Genomic DNA, 25,978 nt, shown 5'->3' with positions numbered 1-25,978 from the left:
TCTGATTCCAACTGATTGGAACTGTTATCATGTACATTGTTTTGTCTTGGTATAAAAGATGGGCTACAGTAAATATTCTGCTCAAGACCACAAATTTGCTTGTCAGTTGTTTGACGTTAGCCAGTTGAGCATGTCCCTTAGTGGCTGACGATATGTGCATCTTTGATCATGAGCAGAAGTAGTGGGGAAGCATCATAGCCAGGTGTTGAGAGGAATTCTTTGGGATTTGAATAATTCACCTCTGGAAGCATGGGTATTTTGTTCAACATCTTTAAACAACCCTTATTCAGGGACCTTCTGAGTGGGATGGGCCCCACCTGCAAGGTAATGCACTGTTTATCCTGATATGAGATCATCACATATGGTTGTGATGCATGTGCCTGGTGTACAGATAGTCATGATGGGTATACTAGACTTCGTATATTTTACCCCAGTATCACTTTGATGGCATGCACTGCTCTCTCATTCAATAATAATAATGATAATAATAGTAATGCACTGTTTATTGTGATATGAGATCACCATGTTGTGCGTGGTTGCGATGCATGTACCTGGTGTATCTTTATCAGACAGGTAGTCATGATGGGTATACTGGGCTTCATATATTTTACCCCAGTGTCACTTTGATGGCATGCACTGCTCTCTCACTCAATAATGATGATAATAATAATAATAGCAATAACAATAATAATAATAATAATAATAATAATAATAATAATAATAATAATAATAATAGTTAACCCTGAACAAAGAGACCTGTCTTCTAATGTCACTGTCAATACTTTAATGACAAGCCAAAACTCATACCGGATCAGTCGTTGCCCGGGACAACAAGGACCGCGTTACCCAGTGGGGAACCAGACTGGGATCGAAAAGTCTGCTGCTGGAACAAACTCTCAAAAAGACGATCTACCAGATAACCAGAACCAGGATAACCCTAACCCTAGACCTGTAGTGACGCCACCAAAAGCACCACTTAAAGGAAAATGCATAAAATGAACTAGAGAGGATTATAAAGATGTTTTGAAAACTTTTTATACTGCCCAACTAAACCCAAGCAATAACCTTATGCTACAAACCTACATTTCATGGAGAAATTTAGTAGGTAATGAAATATGTAGATATATAGATGCAAATAAATTAAGTAATGTTTGCAGAGATATCATTGAGAGCAAAAGATTAACTGACAGTGAAATTAACCAAATTAGGACACAAATATCTTATGGTAGAGCAAATGAAAACAGCAACAATACCAATGAAAAAGGTAACAGATGCACAGAACCCAGTTTACGATTAGTACATCCCAGTTAGGAAGCTGAATAAAGAATAGCAAAGAACAGAGATGTGGAAAAAGAGGAGAATGTAGACCTACCTCAAGAACACCAAAATAAACATGACACAGAATTTGAGGTGAATGAAAAAAGAAAAGTTCACAGAAGCAAAAGAAGATATTATGAGAAAACTCAGCAAGACTGAGTTTATTGACATGATCAATAGAAAACGGCTACTAAGGTTTTCAAACAGCACAAAAATTAGCAACATAATCATGATATTATAATGTTGCTCTTAGACAGATCTTAAGAAATAAAGGAAATGATCTAACAACTTTAAATAATCTTATCTATTCCATTGCTAAAGTAGGATGACTCAGAAAAGAACCAGCCATGTCAATAAACCTCCTAAGTGGAAAGTAGCAATACAAAAAGAGATGTATCAGTTCTTGATGAACTTGTTAGAGGGGTAAATATTAAGATAAAAAAAAAGCTAGAAAAATCAAGTGAAAATATAAAATTAAAGATTTTATAAACCTCCCTGCAACCAAGGAACTGTCAAAACAGCATATACAGTTGAAAGCCCAACAACTTAAATGGTTTGATATAAGAATCAAATTTTATTGACAAACAAGGTATTCAAGACAGATGCAAAGAAATTTCATGGGGAAATTGGCAAAAGTAAGATAGAAGTAAAGGAGCCACCTAAGACTGAGAAAATGGGAGAGTTCTGGAAAAAGATATGGCTGAGACTGCATGAAGTTGAAGAGTAGAAATGGGAGGCTATAGGAATAGAGAAGCTAAAATGTGTTTTTAGAAAGTCTCATAAATGGAAAACTTCAGGACTGGACTGGACCAGATCCTGAACTTCTGGCTGAATTGTTTGACAGAAGTACTCCAAAATCTTGCTTCATCTCTAACAGATATCATTCAGAATTCAGAGCTTGCCTAGCTGACTGGAAGAACTACATACCTACTACCAAAAATGGAAGACAAAAAAATCCAAAGAACTACTCACCAGTAATATGTCTCAACACCACCTACAAGATCCTCACATCCATACTAACTGAAAGAATATACGCTTTCCTTGAACTGAACTCTATCCTTCCACAAATTCAAAAAGTTTGTAAAAGAAATTCTTATGAGTGATTTAGCCTCGATAAATGTGCTAAAGCAACTTTTGTAAGCGGCAAGCTAAGACAAATAGCTTCCATTAAATTAGACACCAATGTTACCAACAAGGAACGTGACCCACAAGAAAGTTATAAATACCTGGGAATAAAGGAATGAGATGATATATATCATGCTACAATGAAGGAAAGAATAAGAAAGGAGTACTATAGGAGAATAAGACTTGTATTAAAAATTGAACTCAACTTGAAAAATCACATCAAAGCCATTAACACCCTGGCACTTCAAGTAGTCCAACACAGTTTTAACATCATTAACTGGAATCCTACGGAGCTCTAACACAGGAAGACAAGAAAATTATTGTCATCTAAGAACATGTACCACCCAAAAGCAGAAGTTGACTGTCTATACCTACCTAGAAGTAGTGAGGAAAGAGGAATGATGCAATTAGGACTGTGCTATAAGACCTCCACAATAGCAATGAACAGGTATTTGTCTAGTACAAAGGACTGGATGCTGCAACTTGTGTGCAAACATGAAAGCAGCAAAAAATAAAATTCCATTGTCAAGGAAGCTTATAAATTTGCAAGGGAACTTGGCATTCACCCTGAATTAGATGAAGAACCTAAAACCACTGCCATCAAGCAAGCAAAACAAATCAAGCAGACTACAAAAAAAAAAAGGAACGGACAGAAACAAATTGCAAAAGCTCCTGCACGGACAGTATGTTCTTCAAAATCAAAATGCTGACGTAGACCAAGCAACAACCTATCAGTGGCTGAGAAGTTCAGGACTGAAAGCAGAGACTGAAGGTTTCATATTGGTGGCACAAGATCAAAACTTGCTTACCAGAAACTGCCAGACTAACGTTCTTCAAAATGGTACTGATACTATAATAATACTCTTGTGTTTTTCTCCATCACAACATATGAATAAGAAAGCAAGGGGTGATAGTTGAATAAAGAAGGAAGGGGTTATGACAAACTGGTAGTGGGAGAATTTCAACTCTATGTGAGTATATGTGCATGTATATAAAAGGAAGGTATGTGAATGTGTGTGTGTGTGCAATGGAAGTGGGATGGTGAACATTCAACGCTGAAAAGAAAAATCAGTGTTTCAATTCTGTGTGAGTATATGTATGTATGTGTATGCATGTACAAGGGAAGTATGTGAATGTATGTGTGAACCGGAGTTCTTTCAGTCACAAACAATGATCAATGTCACATCTCAAAAGTTAATATTGACAAGTGTATTAATTTGATTTGCCATCCATATTTATATATAAAATACAAGTAGCTGTCATTTTTGACAGCAAGGGGTCAGCTAGTAATAATGATGGTGGTGATGATGAGGATGGTTTCAAATTTTTGCCACAAGGGTAGCTTGCGGGAGGGGATTAAGTCAATTACATCGATCCCAGTGTTTCACTGGTACTTAATTTATTGACCCAAAAAGGATAAAAGACAAAGTCGATCTCCGCAGAATTTGGACATAGAATATAGCAATGGGTGAAATACCACTAAGCATTTCACCCGGCATGCTAACGATTCTGCTAGCTCACCGCCTTAATAACGATGATAATAATAATAATAATAGTTATTATTATTATTATTATTATTATTATTATTATTATTATTATTATTATTATAAATGTCCTGATGCAGTACCAAGCGGTGGCTCTCATGGCTTCTGATCTTCACTGATTGGAAGTGTTATCATGTACATTGTTTTGTCTTGGTATAAAAGATGGGCTACAGCAAATATTCTGTTCAATACCACAAATTTGATTGTCAGTTGTTTGACCTTAATCAGTTGAGCATGTCCTTTGGTGGCTGATGGTATGTGTATCTGTGATCACAAGCAGAAGTAGTGGGGGAGCATCATAGCCATGTATTGAGAGGAATTCTTTGGGATTTGAATAATTCACCTCTGGAAATATGGGTGTTTCATTCAACATCCTTAAACAACCCTTAATCAAGGACCTTTTGAGCAGGATGGGCTACTTGACCTGAGGAAAATTCTGACTGGGCCCCACCTACAAGTTCATGCATTGTTTATCTTGATATGAGGTCACCACATCGTGTACACATGGTTGTGATACATGTGTCTAGTGTACCCTTATCAGACGAGCAGTCATGATGGGTATACTGGACTTTGTATATTTTACCCCTGTGTCATTTTGATGGCATGCACTGCTCTCTCACTCAATAATATTATTATTATTAATAATAATAATAATAATAATAATAATAATAATAATAATAATATTGAATAATTACGCATACACTCGAACGTGTACACAATGATACAACAGAACTACATGATCTAAAAAATCAAATCATGATTGAATGGCTGAAAATTAAAGAAACTAGTATGAATGAACGCGACACTCTCCCCAAAATTCGCAATTCTAACCAAAACCTGAAAATAATTGGTAAAATCCGTCTTGCACTTAAGGATATAATTTCAGCTAATGATGTTGATATTACAGATCTCAACCACCTGTACTATGCATCCGCAAGAATCTCAACGATTCTATGTGGTGAAAAGATTAGAAAAAGACAACACTCCCACAAAAAGCCTTCTTGGCAAGAATGCATTCAACACCAAATTAAGCTGCTTAGATCTGACATAGAATGTTTGAAAAACCTTAAATTTGACAAGAGTATCAAACCTACAAAGACCCAAAAACTAAAGAAAAAATATAATATGAAAACCATAGTTGACATTGATGCCACCATAGAAACCATCAAGCAAAAGGTATGTGCTAAAGCTGCCCGCATAGCAAGGTATGAAAAGCATGTTAGATTCTTCCGAGATAATAACATGTTCAAAAATAACCCCAGAAATTTCTACAGGAAGATAGGGAAAACACCAGTAACAATAAAATCTGCCCCATCAAAAGAAGAAGTGCAAGTATTTTGGAATAAAATCTGGGCAGAAGATAAAATACACAATGAAAAGGCCCCTTGGATTGATAGAATATCTACAGACCTAGACTCCTTAGAGGAGCAAAAGTGGGAGGGGGTCAAGGTAGAAGATATAAGATCTGCTCTCAGGAGGTCAAGCAAATGGAAGTCTCCAGGAAAGGATAAAATTCCTAACTTCTGGTTGAATGCCTTCCCAGAAAGCCATGAATTGCTAACAAAACTTTACAACGATGTTTTGCAAAATCCTAGTTTGATGCCCTCTTGGCTAGTTAATGGTTTAACATTCCTGCTTCCAAAAAATGAGGAAACAAACGAACCAAAAAATTATCGCCCCATAACCTGCTTAACAACAATGTATAAGACGCTAACATCTGTCCTATCCGAGTACACCTATAGTTTTTTAATAGAAAGTAGCATATTCCCTAATGAGCAAAAGGGATGTAAATGTGGATCTTATGGTTGTAAAGATCAGCTACTCATCAATAAGATGATCTTAGAAGATTGTCACAAGCGACACAAAAACTTGTCAATAGCCTGGATAGACCATAAAAAGGCCTTTGATAGCCTACCACATAGCTGGATTAGGAAATGTCTGGAAATGTATAAAATAGCTCCTACTCTGCGAAACTTTTTATCTGTAAGTATGAGATCATGGAGAACCACACTGATGTTGAACAATGACAATGAATCTCTAAATGCTGGAGATGTAAGAATTTCATGTGGCATTTTCCAGGGTGACTCACTATCACCACTCCTCTTCTGTCTAGCCCTAATACCACTCTCAAAATTGCTCAATGATGCACAGTATGGTTATAAAATATTTGATAAAAATATAAATCATCTCATTTACATGGATGATTTAAAGCTCTTTGCAAAAAATGACCAACAACTCAAAGGCCTACTAGCGATTGTTAAACAATTCAGTGATGACATCAGGATGCAATTTGGCCTTGATAAATGTGCAAAAGCTACCTTTATCAAAGGAAAAATGACAAATACATCTAATGTGAACCTTGACCAGCAAAATGTCATAAAAGAGTTAGAATCAGTGGAGAGCTACAAATACCTAGGGGTAATTGAAGGGGACAATATCAAGCACTCAGTGATGAGGGAAAGGATCAGAAGAGAATGTTATCGCAGGGTGAGAGCAATACTGAAGACAGAGCTGAACGCGAGAAACAGGATCGAAGCGATCAATGCTCTAGCCATACCAGTCGTGACTTACAGTTTCAACATCGTTAACTGGTCAATTACTGAAATATGTAATGTTGACAGAAAAATACGAAAACTGTTGACAATGCATAGAATGCACCACCCTAAGGCAGATATAGAACGTCTTTATCTGCCAAGAAAAGAGGGAGGCCGAGGACTTCTACAGCTGGCATTATCAATGAAGGTAGCCACAATTGGCCTAGACACCTATCTGAAAAACTCTGAGGACTGGATGCTAAAACTTGTCTTAAAATATGAAAGCAAGAAAGCATCTTACTCAGTAACAAAACAGGCAAAGGAATATCTAAGTGAATTCCAATTGCAACAAATTCAAGAATTAGACGAACTAGAAACACCTACAGAAAAAGCTAAGCGCTTGAAAACCCGTGCTAAAATTGCTGCCTTAGCTATTATGACTGAAAAATGGCATGGAAAACCTCTCAATGGCAAATACCCAAAGAGAGCGAATAATGCAGATATTGACAAAGCCCTTACCCACCAATGGTTAATGGCCTCTGGCTTGAAATCAGAAACAGAGGGGTTTATCATAACAGCCCAAGATCAATGCCTACCTACAAAGAACTACCAGGCCAACATATTAAAGAACGGCAGCTCCCCATTATGTCGTATATGCCAACAACAAAATGAGACCATCGATCATGTTGTCTCCATGTGCAGTCTGCTTGCGCCTACAGAGTATCTCAACAGGCATGATAGAGCTGCACAATATATTCACTGGGTAATATGCAAAAACCTAGACTTGCCCCATGATAAAAACTGGTGGGAACACAAACCACCCCCAGTACTTGAAAATGATCACGTTGCACTCCTCTGGAACTTCACCATTCAAACTGACAGAAAGATAGACGCAAATAGGCCAGACATCATACTGAAAGACTTCAGACAAAAATCATGCCTCATTGATATGACTGTCCCAATCGATATAAATGTATCTGTAAAGACCTACCAAAAACTGAGCAAATATAAAGATCTTGAAATAGAAATTAGCAAAATGTGGAATCTGAAGACGAAAACAATACCTATTGTCATAGGTGCCCTGGGAATGACAGCGAAACGGGCTGATTACTACCTAGCTCAGATACCAGGAAACCCCAAAATGGCTGAAGTTCAAAAGATAGTGCTCATGGGAACTGCCCATATCCTACGTAAAATACTGTCTATGTGATCTCAAATTTTAAAGCAAACACATAATTTTGTTATGGTTTCTTAAACATTCACTTGAACAAAACTGTACAAATCCAAATATATGGTACCCTAGGCATAACACCTACATGAACTTCTAACTTGTTGTCTCTTGAGGTCTCTGGGTGAGACTTGGATCCAACTTGTACAAATGCAAAACAAAAGTCAAACATAAAATAATAATAATAATAATAATAGTTTTGAATTCTAGCACAAGGTCAGCAACTTCAGGAGGTGGCAAGTCAATTACATCAGTCCCAGTGCTCAACTGGTACTTAATTTATCGACCCCAAAAGGATGAAAGGGAAAGTTGAACCTGGCAGCATTTGAACTCAGAACATGAAAACATGAAATGCCGCTAAGCATTTTCCCATTTCACTTTGTTGAGTTCAAAATGAAAAATGATACATAGAAATTCAAAATTATAGTAATTCAAATTCAAAAGTTTGAATGAAGCGATCCTGCATTCCTACGTTGACAGAATGACATCATCAGTCTCCAATTTTCAATTTATTACTGGCAAAAAGAAGAAAAAAGAAAAGAAAAAAGAAAAAGAAGAAAAATATTTAATTAAATAATTTTGTATGAATATGATGAAATTTCCGTCATTTTGTTCATTCTTTGTTAATAACTCACAAGCATATTTGTCCTCATACATTGTGCAGGACTGAAAGTAGATTCAGAATATGTTCTGAGAATATGCACTTTCAAGTCTTTTTAAAAATTGCAGCCTTTTGATGTAAAATGTTTGGCAAGTTTTGTCGAACTACTGCTATTGTACCTGACGTCATACCTGCACCCATTGAATCTTTTGTTTAATTGTTCTGTTGTACAACCAACATAAAACAAGTTGTGCTTGATGCATTCTGCTGTATACACCAAATGGGAATTTAATGTAAGTAAGACTGTGAAAAACACTTGCCCAAGAAAAATCCATCACACTAGAGAATAAGTTGGTCATAAATTTGTCTAAACTAAAACTTTCACTGGACGATATCTCTGTTTTAGAACATGGACTGACTTTCTGCCCAAGTACTAAGAATTTCAACAAAAATAAACTAGCTCAAGGGTTAATTCAGTTTGTCTGCCATCACAAGCTGAAGAAATATTTTTCTGAAAAATATGATAATGAGGAGTCAGAAAGCTTCATGCTTACAGAAAATAAAAATGACGATGAATCAAATCTTGTATAACTGAATTGAAAAGAATCCCAATTGGTATCCAGATAAAGCTCAGGATGGACATTTACAAGCACAACAGGAATTTCTTGAAACTTGTCGGACAGGCATTAGGGAAAGCCTTAAAACAAGTGGCCTGGGAATAACCTCGCAAATTCCCAGCATTACACACCCCATTATCTAGCCAGTAATGTTTCTATTGTTACTAAAATGGCTGATAAGGGAGGCACTATCATAATTATGGACAAGAGTGAGTATATTTCAGCTTGTGAAGAAATTTTAAATGACAAAACTTCATATAACGAATTACTTATTGATCCAAACCCGTCACAGAGAGGAACTTGGCAAAATAATTCTGGAAATGGAGGAAAATAATTTCATAAATAAAGCTGAATCCAGGATTTTACAATTAGAAAAAAGAACACCTGTATTTTATGGTCTCCCCAAAATACACAAAAAGTTCAAAAAATTTGCTCCAATGCTCCCAATCTGCAATGGATATGAATGTTGTACAGCCAAAATTTCAGAGTGGTTGGATGGCTTTCTATTCTCTGTCACAAAAAAGATCAAGTTCCTATATTTGGGATACTTTTAATTTTGTATCTAAAATCAACTTTTCCAAGCACTGAAGCAGTGTTGAAAACTGTTTTTTGGTAACCATGGATGTTTCTTCCCTATATCCCAATATTGATCATGACAAAGGGGTGGAAGCATGCATGAACGCCTTTGCAAAGTAGTCAAACAAAAGTATTCCATCTAATTTTCTCTGTAGGTTATTGAGGTTTGTGTTACAAAGTAACAATGAAGTTCGAACAAAAATTTTACCACCAGAGGAGGGATTGCAACATGGGTACCCCCATGACAGTTAATTTCGCTAATGTCTTCATGACATAATTCAAAACAGTTACTGAAGACATTCAAATCCTTACATGGTCATGAACCAATACTCTGGTTGCAGTTCATTGATGACGTCTATTTTGTCTGGGAAGGATCACAGGATAGTTTAATTGACTTCTTGTATTTCTGTGATTGTTATGCTAAAAACTATGACTTTAAGTCCAACATAAAATTTACATCTAGTTTTTCAAAAATTAGCATTGAGTTTTTGAACACAAAAGTTAAGTTTTCTGGAGGCAGAATAGTGACAGAGTTATTTTGCCAGCCCTCATCAACCTACAGTTACCACCATTGCTGCTCCAGTCATCTACATCATATAATTCGGTCAAATCTGAAATCCCAGCTTTTTAAGATAAAGTGGATTTGTACTGACATAGGGGATCACTGGAAACATGCAAATGCTTTTGTACACCATTATGTCAAATTCAGTTACAGTGGATTATGATTAAAGGAAATTGCAAATGACGTAGCTAAGGTTAGCAAAGGAAGTCAAACTTTCATGCATAATTTTGCAAACAAAGTAAAATATATGATAGAATTCCTTCAGTGATTAACTGGTGCCAAAATTTCACTGGCATTTCAAAAGTGTTACATGAAAGCTACCAGCATGTTGCAGAAAAATATCCTTGTTTCAAATAAATATTCCCTCAGCTGCCTATTGTAGCCTATCGATGAAATGAAAATATAAGAGAACTATTAATCTCTACTTCTGACTCCAAGAAAACTAACATTTGAGTTTCCGAACGCTGTACCTTGAAAAACTTCCACAAGAGAAGTAAGCCCTGTTCATTGTGCAACAACATGAGTTAAGTCAATTCCATCAAGAATCAAAACAGAAATGTTATGATTTATACGGAAGGTGGGATGTGTAGAGACTCCTATTTGGCGTATGCAGCAGGATGCACCAAACACAACTTGATTTATGTTGGTTGTACAACAGAAAAATTAAACAAAAGATTGAATGAGCACAGGTATGATGTCAAAGCACAATAGCAGTAGTTCAACAGAACTTGCTGAACATTTTACATCAGGCAATCTGTTGAAATATGATTTAAATCAATAAAATATCTATTGCAATCACACTGTGCTCTTTGTTTGTCTAATAATAATAATAATAATAATAATAATAATAATAATAATAATAATAACAGGATCAAGTGCTTAGATCTGTTTGGAATTGCGAGGAATGTAACATGTTTCCTGAAGATAAGTACAGTGGGATGGAAAACTGAACTGACATCTTACAGAAAAAGCTTGGGCACCCTGGGTATCAAAAGAGGGATTTTCCAGGGTGATAGCCTATCTCTGTTGCTTTTCATTCTCTGCATGATACCACTGACCTTGATACTTAGGATAATAAACCTGAGGTACCAACTAAAAGAAAAATCTCAATCAACCACCTCCTCTTCATAGATGATTTGAAACTGTATGGCAAAGATGAGACACAAGTGAGTTCCTTGGTGAACATCGTCCACTGTTTTAGTACTGATATTAGAATGGAATTTGGACTCAAGAAGTGCAGAATAATCTACCTAAAAAGAGGTAAGGTACAGTACCTAGCAGGGATAGAATTCCCAAATAGAGACTTGATTAAGCAAATTGAAACAGAAAGATACAAATACCTTGATGTACTAGAGTTCAATGAGATAATGGCAAAGGAAATGAAAGAGCAACTGAGGATGGAGTATTTCTGAAGACTGAGGTTGGTGTTGCGCTCAAAATTGACTGGATGGAATAAAATCCAAGCAGTTAATACATGAGTAATAGCATCACTTTGGCATGGAGCAAGAATTATAAAATAGCAAAAGAGAGAAATGAAGAAAATGGATACCAAGACCAGATGTTGACTGTACACAGAGCCTTCCATCCTAAGAGTGACACCGATAGGCTGTACTTATTCAGAAGAAAGGGTGGAAGAGGTTTAATCAATTGTCTGGATTGTATTGAAGCAGAGGAAAACAGCCTAGGGTGGTATATAAAAAATGCCATGGAGCCACTGTTGAAACACACACAGAAGGCCAATGTCATCAACACTGAAAATTGTGTAGCTAAAGAAAAATTTAAACAAGAAATGAACAAAAAAAATGAAAAAGCATGGAAGGAAAAGAAAATATACCGTCAGTTTGCAAGAGATGTGAACGCCAAGACAGATACAGAGGACTGGTGGCTATGGATAAGGGCACTCATATGCACAGCTCAGGAACAAGCATTAAGCACCAATTATAATATATGAAGTGCAGAATAGACAACACTACTGATAGTGACAAATGCAGAATGTATTGTGAGAGGGGTGAAACAGTATGGCACATCCTTAGCAAATGTCTGAAATTGGCACAACACCATGACAATGTGGCAAGAATGAACCATTAGGAACTCTGCAGAAATCACAGCCTACAAAGAGCAAAAACGCGGCATGAGCAAACTCCAGAAGGAGTCACCAAAAGTGAGAACTGCAAAATCCTATGGGATGCAATACCCAGTGCGATCACCTGACCAGACATTGGAAACCAGACATTGTGGTGGTGAATAAAAAAGAAAGAACATGTATGATAATCGACATAGCATGCTCTGGTAACAACAGGATCAATATGAAAGAAGAAAAAATAAACAACTAAATATATGAAGGTTGTGGTCAATGAAGAGAGTAGACGTGATACCAGTAGTAATTGGAGCACTCAACTACCAACATGGCTGAAAAAGATCAGTGCAAGTGTGAAGGTAGAACACCAACAAAAATCAGCATTGATTGGAAATGCAAGACTTCTTCACAGGGTTCTTGAAGCATGACCAGTAAAACAAGTGTCACCTTAGTCTGCTGGCTGTGGACAGCTGACACTTTCCATCATACTCAGCAAAATAAGTTGCCAGTTTTCATATAATAATGATAATGGTAATAATAATAATAATAATAATAATAATAACTAGCTGGACCCATGAAAAATTCACAGCAAACATAAAAAATGTAAGCACCTGTAAACAGTGTACTGGTACCATGAGAAATATTTGCACATTCTGACCATTTGTTTTTATGTTCTGAGTTCAAATTCTGCCAAGGTCGACTTTATCTTTTGTCCTTTCAGGGTCAATAAATTAAGTACCAGTTGTGTACTGGGGTCAATCTAATCAACTGTCCCCCTCACCACAAAAATTTCAGGTCTAGAAAAGTATATTGTGACAGTTACAGGATATAGAAAGTAATGTAACACCAATGACTATATAACCCAACCAAAATATTTCAACTACACAAATGTAAACGGAATTACTATTTAACCTTAGAATACATCATATATATTCAAAGAACCTTCTTGATTTAGTAGTATGGAACGTTTTTCTGGTATTCTTTTATTCTTTTACTTGTTTCAGTCATTTGACGGTGGCCATACTGGAACACCACCCTTTAGTCAAAGCAATTGACCCCTAGACTTATTCCCTGTAAGCCTGGTGCTTATTCTATCAGTCTCTTCTGCTGAACAGCTAAATTACAGGGATGCAAACGCACCAACATCAGTTGTTCAGCAGTGGTGGTGGGACAAACACAAACACACGCACACACACATACATACATACATACATACATACATACATACATACATACATACATACATATATATATATATATATATATATATATATATATATATATATATATATATATATATATATAACGGGCTTGGAGGTAGTGGTAATGCTAGCTGGTGCAATTTTGTGGTTTGCTGGTATGCTGAGAGAGATCCAACAGGTCTCTAACTGGTTCCCCGATCTTAAAGGTGTAATGTGGATGCGTGATGATGGAATGGCTGGTGTGGTGGTCTTCCTCACAATATTTAATGGTAGACAATATTTTGTGTGTATGTCACATCACATTTTTAGCCTTGTCTGTTTATCCCAATTGAGTGTCATAACTCTTACTTTGATATTGTTCATAGCTTGTGCTCTTGAAAATGTAACATATAATTGGCCATGAGAAAATACTGGTTGAGGCAAATATATTCCAACTTTTTCAAATGTTTGCCCTTGAGTCTTATTAATTGTCATTGAATATGCAAATCGAAGTGGAAACTGAAGTCTGTTTAGTGTGAATGGAATATTTGCATCACTTGGGCTAAGTTTAATTCTGGGAATTAGAACTGTACGACCTCTGTTGGAGCCTGTTACCAATGATATCTCTGCACAATGTTCATGAAGTCTTTGCACTTTCATGCAAGTTCCATTACATAAACCTTAACTGATCGAAAGATTTCTTACCAGCATTACAATAGCTCCTACTTTTAAGTTGAGGCGATGAGGAGGCATACCGGATGGAGTGAGTGAGTTTATGAATACGAAAAGATAGTACTGAACCTTCTCTTCATTATTGCAGGACACTGTATCTGTGCTTAAGTACGTTTTAAGTGCCTCTGGTATAATATAAAGAACTTTTTCATTTATTGCAAGACAGAATTTTTAGGAGATAAAATTACTCGTTTTTCCATTTCTTCTGGCGTGCAGTTGTTGAAAATTTCTGGGTATAAGTGTATAAATCGAAATGCAAAAGAACGAAATAATAAATGGGTTTATGAATGAAAGTTTGGTAATTGCATTTATTTCCACCACACGATACTTATTATTGCAAACATGTTTTAACTAATCTATACCATACACACACACACAAATACATTCATATATATATGTCTTGAGTTGTAGCTGTAATTCAAAGGGGCCAGCCTTGTCATATTCTGTGTGAGGCTGAATCTCCCTGAGAACTACATTAATGTTATGCATGTCTGTGGAGTACTCAGCCATTTGTGAGTTCATTTTATCCTCAGGTGGTAATGAAAAGTGAAATTGACAGCCAATATTTGCTGTGTCTATGTATCTATGAACTTTTCTTTGGATTTATGTATTTACTGTCTCTCTCACTTTCTCTTTCACTTCCTTTGTGTCCCTCTTCTCTCCCACTTTTGATTTAACAGTGTGTATATGTATTTATGTATCTACTTCTCTTGCGATGTGATAAACATTTAAAAGCACAAAACGAATGCCATCACCACTCACTGTCTCTTTCACTGTCTCTTTCACTCTCTCTCTTTCACTCTCTCTCTCTTTCTCACTTTCCCTCTGTCTCTTTTTCTCTTACTTCCTATCTGTCCTCCTTTCTCTCGTTTTTCCACTTCAAAGATGTGTGACGTGCACAACAGGTACATACAAAAGCAAAAAGTTAGTGCATTAATATTATTGAATATAATAATAATAATAATAATAATAATAATAATAATAATAATAATAATAATAATAATAATAATAAGACTTTGACTTCCAGACACACAAAGTATTAGAGCACCAAAGGCCAGTTATAGTAACCTTTAGGAGGGACAAACAAGAGTGCCTAATAATTGACATGGCAGTGTCAAGAGATCAACATATCATCATAAAAGAAAGAGAAAAGGTTGATGAATATGGAGACCTGAGAATTGAGATCGCTAAGATGTGGCAGCTATGAGAGTCAAACATAAAGGTTATCCCTATTGTCAGCGGAGCATTGGGTTCAATACCACCCAATCTGAAAAAACATCTGGAAACTTTAGAAATACCCTACAATCTAGATGTATTGCAAAAGTCGGCATTACTTGGAATGGCACACATATTGTGTAAGGTACTGTCTGTCTGAGGTCCTTGTTGTGGCTTAACAAACAGTACAAACCCCTGGTAAACACAATATCTTCAATCAACAACCTCACAATATTGTATACTGTGCGACATCCATAATAAAATAATAATAATGATAATAGTAATAGTAAACAAACAAATAAATTATCACAACAACAACAATAATAACAACAGTCAGTACTCATCCCTGGTACACACAAATCTTCCATTTACCTCGTAATATTGGATACTGTGAAATGTCTTCAGTAATAATAATAATGGAAATCTTCATTTTAATTGTTATTCTCTCCTTTGATGCATAATAACCCTTTCATCTCTCACCCATTGTGGTATTTCGTTTTTTTATATAAACTTACACTTCTTGTACTAGATACCACTGTCTCCTACCTAACTTTTGCCCTTCTGAGTCAGCATAATGCTTAAGATGAAAAAGAAGACCTAACAAATACCCATAACTACGACTAAGAGAACCAAAACATCACAAAGGACTCCTTCTTACTCTTTCCATTAGGTCTAAAACTTTATGGCCGTGACCTGAAGGCTGCTAATATGAAAGGGACTAGAAAAACAGAGGGGAGAGAGAGAGAGAGAGAGAGAGAGAGAGAGAGAGAGAGAGAGAGAGAGAGAGAGAGAGAGAACTGTGAGTAGGTGCAGAGTACTGGGGTAAGAATACCTAAGCAACACTGGTGAATCCAAACTACAGCTTCAAAGAAGTCACAACCATGGAGCAGATAGCCTTTATATTAGTTGCAAATTTTGGCACAAGACCAGTAATTTGGGGGAGGGAGAAGTTGATTATATCAACCCCAGTGCTCAACTGGTACTTATTTCATCAACCCCTGAAGGATGAAAGGCAAAGTCAACCTTGGCAGAATTTGAACTCAGAAAGTAAAAATGGATAAAATGCCACTAAGCATTTTGCCTGGCGTGCTAATGATTCTGTCAGCTCACCACCTTAGATAGCCTTAATATTGCTTTCAAATTTTGGCACATGACCAGCAAGAACAGGGATGGGAGTAGGTTGATTGCACTGACCCCCAATGCTCCACTGGTACTTACTTTCTGGACCCTGAAAGGATGAAAAGTAAAGTCAACCTTAGCAGAATTTGAACTGAGGTGGGGAGAGAGAGAGAGAAACTGTGAGCCGGTACAGAGAACTGGGGTAAGAATACCTAAGCAACAGGTGAAATGCCACTAACCATTTTGCCCAGCATGCTAATGATTCTGCCAGCTCGCCACCTTAGAGAGGCTTAATATTAACAATGCAAAAGGCATTGAGAGCAGCCTTTAATTAACTCAAGCTTTTTAGGAGTACTTGGTAGTACTTAAACAGAGCATATCTCAAAGAGAAAAATTTGAATGCCTTCTCAATATGTAACTCATCAATAATAACACAATTCTTGAGGAGTGAATCTCAAAAATATATCCAGGTAGGTTGTGCTTGTGAGCAGGCAACCTAGAAGGACACCTTTGAAAACAAACCAAGTGCAGTAGCAGAAATACTATTTTGAGGCCTGGTGAAGTTTAACCATCTCATAAAGAGAATGGATGGAGTTTCTCTAAATATTGGTTGGTATTTCATCTAGTGATGGTGTCACAAAAAAAAACATCACTTAATTAATCACTGTGAGTGAAATAACTGAAAGAAATATAATAAATAACAGCATATATGAGACTGAAACCAGTGAGGGAGATGCTGCACCCAGCAGGTGTCCCACTGCGCAGCAAAATGGGCCCTAGCATCAACTTGTGATTGCTAGTGCATGAGAATTGAAGAAAAAGTGGTACAAAAAAATAAATGCAATTGTCATGGAGTGCTACTATAGGAGCCAAACCACAAATGGTAGAGTTCCATTAAGAGGATATAGAAATAGCATCAATGAGGAATAATTAAAACAATAGAATAGCAATTATGCGACCAAGCCAGAATAAGGGGCTGGAAATAATTCTGAGAAGAGTATATGAAAATGACAAAATGCAGAAGAATGTAACATTGTTAATAATGAAGACCAATACAGCTCCTCAAATGACAGAAGAAATACAAATCTATCTATCAGAGATATAAATGGTAACTGGCACAACCATCATAGATAAACAAAAAAAATTGCAGATTAAGTAATAGAGTTAGTAACGATGGAGAATTTTGAAGTGATATAAGACTTTAAAAAAGTGGACCAATGGAAACTGATGCAGCAAATAGGATAAGTAAAAAAGATCTAAAGGTATATACCCACAAACAATATCACTGAAACTAATAGACTGATAAAGGCAGAAAATATGAGATTTGAAGTAAGATGTCTATTAAGCAATGGGAGTAAACCAAACAGAAAGATGGACAATGAACCATAGTAGAAGAGAAGGATTCTTGGAGACATAAAAAGAATACAGAGTGACCTATCAGTACCAGACAGAAAAAGAAATGCGGAACTGAAGAATCAGTGCAAATGTAACATGTTGAAACAAAAGTATTATATTGATTTCAAAGGGTTGTCAATAGTAATCAAAGAACTAAAATGTGTGCAAGCCAAGAGAGTAAAAATCAGAGAATCAAGCAGGCTCTTCAAAACTGACAAACTAGATAAGATTTTATTGGGAAATGAATGGAGAATCTGACATCAGACAAAGATATGTGCACCCCCAAATGCAGAAAGAAGACAAAAATTCTGGAACAATATATGAGGGAAAGAGGAAACACACAATACTAATATAGTGTTGCTCTGCAACATGAAAGAAACTATTATAAATCCTCAGCAAGAAAACATTAAGATAAACAAGAAGGATGTACAATGACTTAGTAGAAAAATAATGCAAATGGGAAGCAGGAGGCCCAGCTGGAGTTCAGGGGTATTGGGTGGAGAAATTTACAGTGTGCCATGAAAATAAAGCAGTTCAATTGAGCACATTACTTGAAGATCACATAAAACTCCCAGGTTGGCTGGTCAGAGGCAGAACAGTATCATGCTAGGAAGCATCAAGGAGAAACAATGTTAGACAACTTCAGGCCAATATCCTATCTGCCCATCTTGTGGTAGCTATTAACTGAAATACTGGCAAATGCAATATGTGTTCATGGACTAAAATAACATCTTACCTGAAAATCCAAAAGGGTGCAAATGTGGATGTAGAGGTACCAACTCAATGATAGTGCTGAATGACTGAAAAAGATGCAAAGACCAACTTATGGATGGCATGGATAGACTTCTAGAATGCATATATGCTTCCTCGTTTGTGGGTTCTGGATTGCTTGAAAATATTTGGAATTGCACACAATACTGTCAATCTATTGCACCAAATGGATGGACTATTGAACTCACATCAGGGAGGCAAAGTTTAAGCTTTGTCAACATCAGACTTGAAATTTACTGAGTTGATAGCTTGTCACCATCATTAATTGTATTGTGTATGATGCCACTGACTTCGATTTTCTGAAAAATGAAAGCTAAATATGAGTTCAAGGAATATCAAAGATCCCTATGGATCACACAGGTTGTAATCCTTTGAAACATATGTAGGAATAAAGTATGCAATTATAACATGCGTTTTCTCCAATCTTTAAATTCTTAAATATATATATATATATATATATATATATAGTGCAGGTGGCACGTAGAATACACCATTTTTAGCATGGCCGTTGCTAGTACTGCCTGACTGGCCTTCGTGCCAGTGGTACACAAAAGCACCCACTACATTCTCGGAGTGGTTGGTGTTAGGAAGGGCATCCAGCTGTAGAAACTCTGCCAGATCAGATTGGAGCCTGGTGCAGCTTTCTGGTTCACCAGTCCTCTGTCAAATCGTCCAACCCTTGCTAGCATGGAAGGCAGACGTTAAACGAGGATGGTGATATAAATATATATACATATATATATAAATATATGTAAATATTTATATAAATATATGTAAATATATATATAAATATATATACATATATATTTGAGCGAGATCGTTGCCGGTGCCACCGAACTGTCTCCTGTGCAGGTGGCACGTAAAATACACCATTTTGAGTGTGGCCGTTGCCAGTACCACCTGACTGGCCTTCGTGCCGGTGGTACATAAAAGTACCTACTACACTCTTGAAGTGGTTGGTGTTAGGAAGGGCATCCAGCTGTAGAAACTCTGCCAAATCAGATTGGAGCCTGGTGTAGCCATCTGGTTTCACCAGTCCTCAGTCAAATTGTCCAACCCATGCTAGCATGGAAAGCGGACGATGATGATGATGATGATGATGATGATGATTGTTTCATCTTTCTCACCACACGATGTACAAAGTGGGAAAGTCACTGACCTATCAATATCAAACTTGACATAGTTCATTCTCAATGCCTGTTCTTGGGTTGCGAAGATAAGAGCTTCAGTTTCAACTTTCAAGTCATTATTCCTAGTCCATTCCCAGATCTTATCTATGTCAACTTTATCGTGCAGGAATTGACCATACATCTTTTTTCTTACCATCTATTCAGGGTGTCATTCTGTTTGTCTTGTTTAAATTCTCCTTTTTCCTTTGCATCATCACTGGTTAGGATCCTTATCTTTCTTATTCCTGCTATCAATCTCTACTTTGAATTTTTTACATACCATGCCAGATTATTTTCCTGACTTCACACACATTTCACAGCTAATGAGGCCACTTTCTCCTCTCTGTCATAATAAATATAACCTGTCCACATCAATTTTGGGATGTAGAGCCCTTTGTAATGCCATCATTTTCCTGGGCTTTTTATCAAGCTCCTTAAGTTCATCACTTCTCCACTCTGTCACACCAGCACTATGTGTTGATAGCCAGCCCATGTGTTGATAGCCAGTATCTTATTCCTACCAATTAATATTCCCTTTAACACCAGTTTAAGTTTCCATTTATATTCCTTTGATAGCAGCTCTGTCATTTAGTCTGATTCCAGGATGCCTAAGTACTTATTACCGTTGTCATCAATTTCTTCCATAACTTGCCCATCTGGTAATATAATTCCTTCCATCTTATCAATTGTACCTTGCTTCAGTAGTAGCACTCCACACTTTTTATGCCAAATTCCATTCCTATGTTTATGCTGAATGTATGAACTCGCTGTACAAGGGAATCAGTCTGTTCATAGAACTATCCAAAGAGTTTTAGGTCATCCACAAACAGCAGGTGGTTTATCTTAAATTCACATCTTCAAATAATGAAACTGCTCTGTATGCTCTCATTCAGTATGCAAGAATTGCTGAATGTGAATTTATGTCAAACACCTGCTATCACATATAGGATGGATTCAGGTATCAGCTGAGTCTGTTATGAAGATCATTCTACCTCCTTCCTTTGGTTAAGAAGAGCAGGCAGTGTTTATTTGTCTGACAGCCTTAACGAAAGAGGTTATATAGAGCCAGATTGAAAGGGCTGAAGACAAGATACTTTCCTCTTTGGCCAAGCTTTCATCAACTTTTACAAATTTCACGTGAAAAAGAGTGTGGGTAGAAAAGGATGCACTGCCTCCAAGCAATTTTGCTGAAAGGTGATTGAATGTGGCAAGAATGGTTCCAGTGAATGGTCCTACTCTAAGAATATGCCTTTAAATTGAAAGAAAATGATGTGAAGTGGGTATTTGCCTGAGTGGTCAGGGTGAATGTGGTTTTGTGGGGTTTCTATGAGCAGTCCTAGGAAGTCTCCCTCCCAGGGGAAATTTTTATTAGAATTTATGTTGCCACCATTTCTCTACTTTTTACATGCATCTTTATGTAACCCCACATTGTATCGTTCAGTACCACCTCCAACATTATTTTTGTGAACCCTTAGTGGTAAATAAAGAAAGCATTATTATTATTAGAGTGGATGGTACTGTTCTGAGTGTAGACCTGTGAGTCAGAGGAAAGGAGTTGGAAAGGGCACAGATTTTAATTTCTATCTACACATTTTAATCTTATCTACACATAGCAGTGATGCAGCACTTAGACAAATTACTGAAGCTACACACATAATAGAAGAGAAACCTAGCCTGAATAGGAAACTAGAATGGAACACTAACACACACCACTAACAAACCACAAACCACAGCATGTGACAACATGTTACCCATAAACCAATAATAATATGAACAAAGTATAATACAATACATAGATAAACAAATGGAATTAAATACTACATATGTTAACAAAATTTAATTAAACACAAAAAAAAAAACACACACACACACATGAACAAATAAATAAATAAAACAAATACAAACGAACACGTATTAACAGAGTATATAGGTGATACAGACACTCCCCATACACACATGCACTTACAAAAGACACAGACACATTGAAAGACACGCATGCGTAGACACATACAATAGGAATACAGAATACAAAATGGCTGATATTTAGCAAGGTGAGACACACATAAGAAGGAAGGAAACAAAGGACCACTGATGAGGTCACAGAAGTGTGACGAAAGAACTCTGGCCGAAATAAGATTAAGATTAATGTAATATAAAGCTGAAGCAAATTAACACCAAATATACAGTGCGTGTGTTTTTATTGGCTAAACTGGCAATATGACCATCCCCAAGTACAACATCTGTTTCAACACACGATTTCACATCAAAAATCTTGCAAAACAAATATATATATATATAATTATATATATATATATATATATATATATATATATATATATATATATATATATATACAATTAAAAGGGTAAAGGTTTATCAATTTATTAATTTATTAATAAATCAACAATTAATAATTTTTACCAAGCCCTTCGGTATGTAAACACCATTATCGGTGGAGAACTTATTTAAAAGTTCTTATACATTTATAAACATAATTAAGGGATCAGCAAAACATTTGCTTCACCACATACCGAAGTTCAGAAATAGCAGCTAAAAAAGCTGAGACTCCAACAGATAGCATTATCTGTTGGAGTCTCAGGTTTTTTAGCTGCTATTTCTGAACTTCGGTATGTGGTGAAGCAAATGTTTTGCTGATCCCTTAATTATGTGTGTATATATATATATATATATATATATATATATATATAGGTGAGAAAGTTTGTATGTGAAAGCACATGGTTGGATGTATAAACGATAAACAAGAGTGAAAAAACTACAGAAGGCTTGTGTTATATGGTTAAAGTATATATTTAAATCGTTATGTTAGAAAAATGTTATTAAATTTTGAGTATAGAAACATTGTTTTTGGAGAAATAGCCGGTTTCGTATTTTCTTTTAAAATTTTTCTACCTGTATCGTAACATGTCTTCGCTCCGGTGTAAAATATGGAATTCTAGATAGGGGAAGGTAATCAGAGATTTTTTCTGGTATAAGGGAGATAATCAAAAATGTTGGAGATGATAGATTTTGATTAATTTAACATGGCTTGGTTTAGAAGGAATTAGAATGTTACAAGTGGTTAGGTTTTGCTCTATATTTTTTTCAGTGGGGTGAGTTTCCTTATTTAAAAGTGTTAGCAATGGTTAAGTTTTGGCTTATATTTTTCAATGAAGAAGGTTTCCTTATTTAATCTAATCTGTGTTGGTGTTCCAATGGCACATTAATAGAATGGAAAGATTATAAATTGTGGTAACATTTGTTTTGCACATTTCTCAATATGTTCACTAAAGGGTATCATTCTGTATTCTGGGAATGCAATCTGCTGTCGATGCAGAGTGCATCTGCATCTGAGCTATAATTACCATGGACCCTATGTAGTTTTGGTGGCAGCCCAAGTATCTTATGACATAAATCAGGTTTTATGAAGCACAAGTAAAGTCAGGTTTGATTTTGAATTTTTGTCCCTCTTTGAAAAGGAATTCTGATCCTTCTAGAAGGTTTGGGCATGTTGCGCAATTTGGTCGACCACATTTTTTCACTTTGCATCTGTTATTTTGGAAAATAATTTTGCCTTTGTGAGGATCTTTTTTAGTGATTTTGGTTGTTTGTAGCTTTTAATGATTTTATGTGTGTGTGAAATCTCCTTTAATTTGGGGTCCTTATGTAGCATTGGTAAATTTTGGGTGATGATGGTGAAGGCTTCTTTGTTTCTGGGGTTGTATGTGGATATGTACGGCAGTATTTTCGGGGAAGGTGTGTTGCTGTGTTTAACTTTTCTTAAGTTTTCTATGTCAATTTGTGATGCATGTCTGATTCCATCCTGTATGAGTTGAACTGGGTAGTGTCTGTCAATTAGGGTATTTTTGAGTTCTTGCAGTCTAAAGTCTCTGGTATTTTGTTCTGACACTATTGTGCATATTCTTCTTGCAAGGTTGAAGGGGATGTTTGTTTTGGTGTGTCTTGGGTGGCATGAATCAAATAGTAGATATTGTTTGGCGTCTGTGGTTTTGTAAAATATGTCCGTTTCTATTTTTAGGTTTACCTTTTTAATTAGAATATCCAAGAATGGGAGCTCCTTTTGGTTGTATTCCATTGTGAACTGTATGTTTGGGTTGATGCTGTTCAACAGACTTTTGAATTTCAGGAGTTTATTTGTGTTTTCATTCCAGAGTATGAAACAGTCGTCCAGGAATCTTTTCCAATTTTCTTTTATGTATTGGGAAAGGGTGTTTCCAAAGGTAGATAAAGATTCCTGGTATATTATTACTTCCAATTCTGGATTTTTGTCGGTAGAAAGTATTGTCAAACATGAAGTGGTTGTTTCTTAAGATGAATTCAACCAATTTAGTTATGAATTCTTTATTGATCCTGTTTGGGATTTCTTCCGGGAATTGGTCCAGCCAGAACTGAATTGCCTCTAGTCCATAATTATGAGGTATACTGGTGTATAAATTAATCACATCAAATGAAACCATGATTGTTTCTTCCTTGACTTTCTTTGGGAGGTGATTTAACATATCCAAGTAATCTCTGATATAGCTATTGATGTGTTTAAGGAAGGGTTTTAGGAGGATTTCCATAAATAGACTTAGTCTGTGTGTTTCACAGGCTGGACCAGCTATGATGGGTCATAGTTTTTGATCCCCCCCCCCCCCGGGTTTGGTGTATATATGTACGTCCTTGGTGATTTTTTAATGGTTTTATTTATAATCTGGCTTTTGTGTATTTTTGGCAGACCATAGAAGAGGCTAGGTTTGCATTTAAAGTTTGTTAGAAAATCAATCTTCTTGGTTGTCATTTCATTTCCATGGGTTTTAATTAGTGAGGACAGAGTTTTCATTATTTTTTGCAGCGTGTAGTTTGTGACTTTTTCATAATGTTGATTGTCATCAAGCATGGAGTATAACAGAATTCTGTAGAAAATTAAGACTCACAGAAGCATTAACCAATCACAACACTGAAGATGACTCACTAGTCAAAAACAAAAGTGAGCACATCCCACACAAAGGAAGAAATAAAAATCTTGATGAATTCTGCAACCACATTGGGAACTTCCCCTAACACACCATGCATAAACAGACAGTTAACTCAAACTTTAGCACTACACAATGGAAGGAACTAATAGAACTTCAAAATAATGAAGGTATTACGATTAAGGAAGCAGATAAAGGAAGTGCAGTTGTAATAATGGACACATTATACTATAGAAATCTAGTAATCTAGTAACACAAGCCTTCTGTAGTTTTTTCACTCTTGTTTATCTTTTATATATATATATATATATATATATATATATATATATATATATATATATATATATATATATATATATATATATATATATATATATATATATATATATATATATATATATATATATATATTGTCACTCTAAGAATATTTCCACAAATTTTTATATTCTCACAAAAAAATTTAATATATTTATTAAACATATTGTATTTGATTTTTGTATGCATTTTATTTTATGTAGACACTACAATGGAGCTTGTAATTACAAACTATCTAATCTACCTTGAAATTTTATCCACCTTTCAAAGCCCCATTTTAATCTTTTACTTATTCCATTCATTTGACTATAGCCATGCTGGAGCACCACTTTGAAGGGTTTATAGTCAAACAAATCGACCCCAGGACTTATTCCTTAAGCCTAGTACATATTCTATTAGTCACTCCTACTGAACTACCAAGTTACAAAGACATAAACTCACAACACAGGATGTCATGCAGTGATGGGGGGACAAACACAGACACAATGACACACACACATAGATATATAGATACATATGTATACAACATGCTTCTTTCAGTTTCTGCTTACCAAATCCACTCACAAGGCTTTGGTCGGCTTGAGGCTATAGTAGAAGACACTTGCCCAAAGTGTCATGCAGTGGAACTGAACCTGGAGCTATGTGGTTGGGAAGCAAACTTCTTACCACACAGCTATATCTGCACCTATAGCAAGCTTCGTACCACACAGCCACACTTGCATCTATGTTTGAATATTTTGTTCTAAGAATTGTTAAGTAGTTGTCGTTTCATTTTACTCCTATTTTATCATCTATATTGTCAATCAATTTGAAGCTCTTATCCTTCTTCCTAAGAGAGAGCTCATAATTGTCATGATGATCATGTATCTGGGGGATTTGGGGATTGGCCCTGGTTGAGGATCCTGTATGAAGAGGGTCGTATCCTCA

General features: G+C 36.0%; 1 protein-coding gene across 34 annotated transcripts in view; it reads left to right on the top strand.

Annotated features, from left to right (window-relative positions):
- The window catches only part of LOC106875847 (coiled-coil domain-containing protein CG32809), a 931,982-nt gene that overhangs the window by 636,682 nt on the left and 269,322 nt on the right, over positions 1–25,978 (top strand). The window lies entirely within an intron of this gene.

The sequence above is a fragment of the Octopus bimaculoides genome, chromosome 9, assembly GCF_046866305.1.
Source record: "Octopus bimaculoides isolate indiv1 chromosome 9, ASM4686630v1, whole genome shotgun sequence".
NCBI classification, from domain to species: domain Eukaryota; kingdom Metazoa; phylum Mollusca; class Cephalopoda; order Octopoda; family Octopodidae; genus Octopus; species Octopus bimaculoides.
This window is presented reverse-complemented; position numbering and strand designations above follow the sequence as displayed.